A 7,214-nucleotide genomic window follows, 5' to 3' on the forward strand; every position below is an offset into this window, starting at 1 on the left:
AATCTCAATGGTAAATTGAGGTAAATGCCCTGTAGTGGAGGTAAAGATGCGGGGTGTTAAAGTAAACTGTCTACTGGACACTGGTTCTATGGTGACAACCATCACAGAGTCCCTTTTTAAGGAAGTATTTCAACATTGGGGAGCACCTAGGCTCAAGTCATGTGGGTGGTTGGCATTAAAAGCTGCAAATGGTTTAAATATCCCCTATGTTGGATATTTAGAGATGGATATCCAGGTACTAGGTAGAACCTTTCCAGGACGGGGGGTTTTGGTGGTGAAGGATGCCCCTGGCACACTACAACAACATTCCATTCCTGGGCTGTTAGGAATGAGTGTCATTTCTCAGTGTTATAGGGAGTTGTTTGCACAACAGGGTGAGGAATTATTTGCTTCTCTGGGTGCTGTTAAGGCAGAAGCCTGTTGGGAGTCTGTGCTCCGCTACTGTCGCCGCCAAGATGTGTGCCATTTAACTCATGAGGGTCAGGTGCGGGTCCTAGAAAGGGGTGGGGAATTCATCCCAGCTGGGACACTTAAGTTTATTAAGGTCACCTGCCCAAAAGTCCCACATACGCCACCTGCCACAATGCTGTTGGAACCTGGAGGCTCCGATCTTGCCCCAGGTTTGCGGTTGTACCCAGGGTTCTAAATTAACTTTTTTGATCACCAGCCAATGTGGCTGGTAACTTTCTAAAGTTACCAGCCAATCAGAATTTCCACTAGCCATTTTTTTTTCGGTAAAAATAACAAATTATGAGTGCCACTGAATGCATTTGATCATTTTATTAACATTGTTGGCATGAAAAACACATATAAAGTACAATGCATACAACAAAATATACACTGACTCAAATTTAAAATTATTAGTTCCCAGCACGAAATTGCTTGTTTTGTTTTTTTCTTTCGCGTAACTTACATGCGGCAATCCTGACAAAGCATTACGACATTCTTGTGATCAAATACAAGCCATTCATGACCCGTCAGCCATTTGGCATTAAATTTTCTTTTCTTTGTTTCTCTGTCCGTAATACGGAGCCCCGCACGTCACCTGTAGGAGAAAAAAATCAATCCGTGGCAACGGTTTTGCAATCCGTCCCCTCAGTTTATAAACCGTACTCACGAATTCCCAATCCGTGCGCTCAGATTTTGTAAACCATACCCTCGGTTTTTGAATCCGTACTCACGAATTCGTAATCCGTGCGCACGCTTTTGCAATCCGTTCCCTCGGATTTGTAAACTGACACGCATTTGTGGCGCCGCCCCCACCGGCAGATTCATTTCTGTTTATTAAACATTATTTTTCATAGTATCCAACGAGACAACGATCAGCATTCACAAAATTGTCTTCTTTTTAGCGTTTATTTTACATTAATCACCAATAGGATAAGACACAGCCGCCTGTGTTTTAAGGCCAAAAAAATAAACGCTAAAAAGAATAAGAAAATAAGGGTAAAAAGCAATACAAAACAAATAATATGCCGGTTATGTTTTCTTTCCTTTTCTCTCTAACTGAATGCAATGTTATTTTTGGCTTAATTATTTAATAATAACATTAACAATGAAGCATTTATCTAACTCCGGCAGGTGGGGTAGGTGGAGCTTAGTATAATAAAATCACAAAAATAAGTCTTCATGTTAAGAAGGAATTGTACACAAGCATTTCCAAAACTGTCAAAGGTTATTTAGAAATAAAGCAATTCATGAATTATTTTATGACAAACATTTGTACTGTCTTGTAATCATTTATTTAGCCTAATAAAATAACTTTTATTTTTATCATTATATATTATTATACAGGTTTTGCATAAGAATCTTTTATCCAATACAACTTACAAAAGAGGAAAAATAATTACTCCAGAGTCAGTCACAATGTCAGGTTTATTGTAGGCCTACAATAATAATTAAGTGCTATTATAAGATTATCACAAATTTAACAAGATTTTGATGCACATCTTTCTTATTAAATCTTTGTATTCCACCTCTTACTACACTTGATAGAGAATCACTTAAGACACTTTGCTGTAGACCCATTCCACATAATAATATTCATTAAAACTGTATGTTAGCACGTAGGAGCTTGCTGCATGAATCTGTGATTATGGTTTACAAATCCATGGGAACGGATTGCGAAAGTGTGCGCGCAGATTATGAATTCGTGGGTACAGATTAAAAAAGCGAGGGTGCGGTTTACAAAATCTGAGCGCACGGATTGGAAATTCGTGGGCACGGTTTGTTAAACCGAGGGAACAGTTTATGAATTCGTGAGTACGGTTTATAAACTGAGGGGACGGATTGCAAAACCATCGCCACGGATTGATTGTTTTTTCTCCTACAGGTGACGTGCGGGGCTCCGTAATATCCTCATCCCCTGCCTCGTTCCTCTTTTCGCCCCCAGAAATCTGTCCCAACCACCGCCGCATTTAGTTTAATCTTAAATTTTTTCTTTCATAGCTAACTCCCTCCTCTTTCAATCTATGCTCCCTGCTCTGGCTCCATTCGTTCTTCTTCCTTGTGTTTTCTGATGAACGCTCTATTAGTTTCCATGTTTTTTCGCGCTGGTTTAACTGCAAACTGCGTGCAGCCAATGGGCATATGGAACGTCATCACGTAGCATTACAGCACAGTGTTCATGGGAAATGTAGGAAGTGCTGCCAGGGGGATAAATGACCGAGAACAGAGCCTCATGCCATGGATCACCAGCCAAACTGGCTAGTAAGTTTTAATTAACACCCGCCAAAATTAATTTTAACCCGCATTTGGCGGGTGGTAATTTAGAACCCTGGTTGTACCTGTCGTTACTCAGTGTTTCCAATGGTGTGACATATGTTCCTGAAGTAAATGTAGGAGCCACTGGTGCTACTGTCCACTCAAAGCAGGTGCTGGGGATGTTGCACTCAGTGGTTGACATTCAGGCAGAGGAGCTGAAGTTTGAAGGGGAGAATGGTGATGTTGCCCGAGTTAATATACATACTGCTGGGGGGCCACCTGCCTCCATCACAGAAGTTCTTGCAGCTTTACACTGGTCAGAGCTTTCACCTGAAGAGGAGGGCCAAGCAAAACAGCTGTTAGAGAATTATAGTGATGTCTTTGCTAGATATGATGGAGATCTGGGTTGCACTGATGAGACTGTACATGAGATACCTCTTTTAGATGATGCCCCAGTCGGACAAAGATATAGGCGAATACCCCCTACACAGTGGCAGGCTGTAAAGGACCATATAAAACAGCTTCTGGACAGCAGAGTGATCAGGGAGAGTAGCAGCCCTTATGCATCACCCATTGTCCTGGTGCAAAAGAAAACTGGAGAGCTACAGGTGTGTGTCGATTACCGTCAGCTTAACGCCAAGACAAGAAAGGATGCCTACCCATTACCTCGTATTGAGGAGTCGTTGGATGCCTTGTCAGGGGCCCAGTGGTTCTCAACTCTGGATTTGGCTAGTGGCTATAATCAAGTTGCTGTTGCTGAGAGAGATAAGCCAAAAACTGCATTCTGTACAGTTGGCCTGTTTGAATTTGAAAGGAAGCCATTTGGGCTATGTAACGCTCCCGGCACGTTTCAGAGGCACATGGAGCGAATATTTGGTGATCAGAGCTTTCACTCAGTTCTTTTATATCTGGGTGATGTCATAATCTTTTCTTCTTCTGTGGCCCAGCACTTGCAGAGACTGGAGATGGTCCTTAGCCGAATCCAACAGAAAGGGCTTAAGGCAAAGCTGAGTAAGTGCCACTTTTTCATGAAGGAAGTGCAGTACTTGGGACATCGCGTGTCCAAAGAAGGTGTGGCCACTGATCCAGAAAAGGTGTCTGCTGTGAGTAACTGGAGGAGGCCTTGTGATGTGACCTAAGTCTAATCATTTCTTGGATTTTGCAGCTATTATCGTTGCTTCATTAAGGGGTTTGCTCAGTTAGCGGCCCCACTTCACCAACTAGTGGCAGATGTAATTAAAACTGCAAAGGTGTGTAGGACCAGGCCAGCTGCCGTCCTTCCCAGTGAAAAATGTGAGAGAAGTTTCACTGAGTTGAAGAGGATGTTTGTAAGTGCTCCCATCTTGGCATTTGCAGATTTCACAAAGCCCTTTGTCTTGGAGATAGACTCTAGTCACCAAGGGCTAGGTGCAGTCCTTTCTCAGGAGAAGGAGGGAAATTGAGACCGGTGGCATATGCTAGTCGCTCATTGCGTGGTTCGGAGTGTAACATGGAGAATTATAGCTCCATGAAGCTGGAGTTCTTAGCATTAAAATGGGCAGTTTCAGAAAAATTCAGAGAGTACTTGCTTGGCAGCAAATGTAAGGTTTACACTGATAATAACCCTTTAAGTCATTTTCAGACCCTGAAGTTGGGGGCTACTGAACAAAGATGGGTTGCCCAGTTGGCAGCTTTCGACTTCACTTTACACTACCGACCAGGAAAAAATAAAAAAATACTCTCTCTCTCTCGCCAGTACAGCATGCAGGCAGAGACCACAGATCTGGAGACTGACCAGCTGAGAGTTGAACCTTACCAGCCCCTAATCCCTGATAGGGAGCTATATCTCACCAAATCGGAGTCCTTCCAAGTCGATCCAATGCTGAACTGGCAATGTTGCAGGGGGTGGATCCTGTTTTGAAAGACTTTCTGTCTCTTTGGAGACTAGGAAGGCCTCCCAGCAAGGAACAGCGGACCAAACTCACCAAGGATGTACAACATCTCCTCGGGCGGTGGGATCGTATCTTGGAGAAGGATGGCCAGCTGTACCGGAAGACAACTGCCCCTCATGGAGAGCCATACACCCAACTACTCCTGCCGCAGTGTCTTCACCAGGAACTTATCCGGGGTCTCCATGACCAACATGGACATCAAGGAGTACGGCGAACTACTGACCTGGTGAGGCAACGGTGTTACTGGCCAGGGATGGGAGTAGAAATTGATAAGTACTGTCAGAATTGCCAACGCTGTGTGCTGTCTAAAGCTGTCCAGCCCAAAATCAAGACTAACCAGGGGGTTCTGCTGGCAGGTCAGCCATTAGAAGTACTTGCCATAGACTTTACCCTGCTTGAGTCTGCAACAGATGGCAGGGAAAATGTCTTGGTCATGACCAATGTTTTCTCAAAATACACCCAGGCAATCCCAACCAAAGACCAAAGTGCCAGAACAGTGGCAAAGATCCTAGTAGACTGCTGGTTCAACCGCTTTGGAGTGCCTAAACGAATACATTCCGACCAAAGGAGAAACTTTGAGAGTGTACTCATTACATGGGCGGATCTACAGGGGGGCAAGGGGGGGCAAGGGGGGGCAGGTGCCCCCCCACTCTAGAGCCTTGCCCCCCCAGCTGCCCCCCTAACTTTAGTGATCCAAAAACTGTACTTACAAAAACAACCCACCACTATGTCCAATACATTTACCAAAAGTGAACAATTTAATTTTTAATTTTTAATGTATTATTCGCCCTTCCCCCCTGCCCCTCAAATACTTAGTTACGTCCCTGATTCAAACGTGCAGAGCGGCGTTCGCTCAGTCTGGCTCATACACACAGCGAGTCTGCTTCGGTGCGGTGGCCCTGCAACCAGAGACTGAGCTGCCCCGGACAGATCCTCTAAAGGTGAAGTGAGTTTCCCCAGGTGTAGTTTAAACACACGTTTAACTTAAAGTTACATTTGTAATTAATGTATTGTATGCTAAAGACGATTCAGCATCAGCACAAACAGCGAGTCTATTACGTTCAATCGCTCCCTCTTGATTTGTAAGAGCACTCTTCTCTTTGATTAGCCTGATTTTGATTTTAGTAAAGACAAGAACAGCTTAATAAAAAATATAAAATATTGAGGGGCAGCGCTAGGGCTGGGCTAATGGGGCTTAAGCCCCGAAAGTTTTTAGTAAAGCCCCGAATATTTTGTTAAATTGTCTTTCTCACAGAGCAAAACAATTCATCAGAAAAACAAATGTGAATAAGATTACAGCGGCCGCGATTAACTAATCATGAACAGTGCATATTACATTTTTATTTATATTTTTCCCTTTGCATTAAAGGTACTTTTGACGTGCTTTTGCAACGTTGAGCATTGTAGCCAATCACAGACATGTCTGTTGATCACATCGGCCAATCAGAGGCGTTTAAATGATTTGCTGTGCTGAAGATGCGTTTCGCGCGAGCACACCGAGTTCACGTTCGCAAACCTGTCATTATTATTGGCAATAAACTTAAGATGCAGATAAGAGATTCACTTGATATTATTATTGATGCTGCTCTGATGCACTACATTACGCAACGCTCTGTTTGTTGTTAGGAAGACTAAAAGTTCAGCGGTCTAGCTCATCAATGTCAAAATTATTAAATAAGTTAACAAATGCCTGGTAAAATGTAAGTAGATAATTTAATATTTGACTGTTTTACAATAGAAAAGTTAAACTTTTTTTATTTATTAAATTTTGCCTTTTTGAATTGAAAATATGCTATAATTTCCTTGATTCATTTATGTAAATTAAAAATAAAGTATTAGTTGCAAATAGTTACAATTATTTCACTAATACAACAAGCCTTTCTTTTTCTTTATTCCCTTAAATCGCTTTAATAATTAATTAATTACTTTAAATAAAAATACCCAATTTTAGTTTGGGCTGTTACGTTACAACACACAATACAGTGCTAGTCAGGAGATCGATCATTTGATTAGCTAAGCCTAAGCAGTCCTATTAAATCCAATTCCTTTCAGATATCACAGCAATGAAACCAGGTTACAACTGGGGAAATAACAAATACAATAGAATTAAGTAGTCTAAACATAACTGGTGTGTGTGTTGTGAATTAAAAAACGTTGTAGTGTGTAAGGGCATGATTAAACAATAACTACTGTAGTTTAAAAGTGTTTTTTTTTTTATAAAGCAATTCATATATAGGGATTCCATGTACCCCTGCCAAGACCTCTTGCCACCCCTTTGCCCCCCCATGCAAAATTTTTTAGATCCGCCACTGACTCATCGCACAGTTGTGTCAGCTATATGGGATTGAAAAGTCTAGAACAACAGCATACCATCCCCAAGGGAATGGCCAATGTGAGCGATTTAACAGGGTCCTCCATGACTAAATTGGGCGTGCCCAAAGTACATCTCTCAGTTGGTGTGGGCATACAACACTTCTACCCACTGCTCCACTGGTCATTCCCCTTACTCGTTGATGTTTGGCGTGCTACCTCGACTCCCTATAGATTTCCTTTTGGGGGCTAACGACACCGAAGAAACAA

Source organism: Carassius carassius, chromosome 36, assembly GCF_963082965.1.
Source record: "Carassius carassius chromosome 36, fCarCar2.1, whole genome shotgun sequence".
Classification (NCBI taxonomy): Eukaryota; Metazoa; Chordata; class Actinopteri; order Cypriniformes; family Cyprinidae; genus Carassius; species Carassius carassius.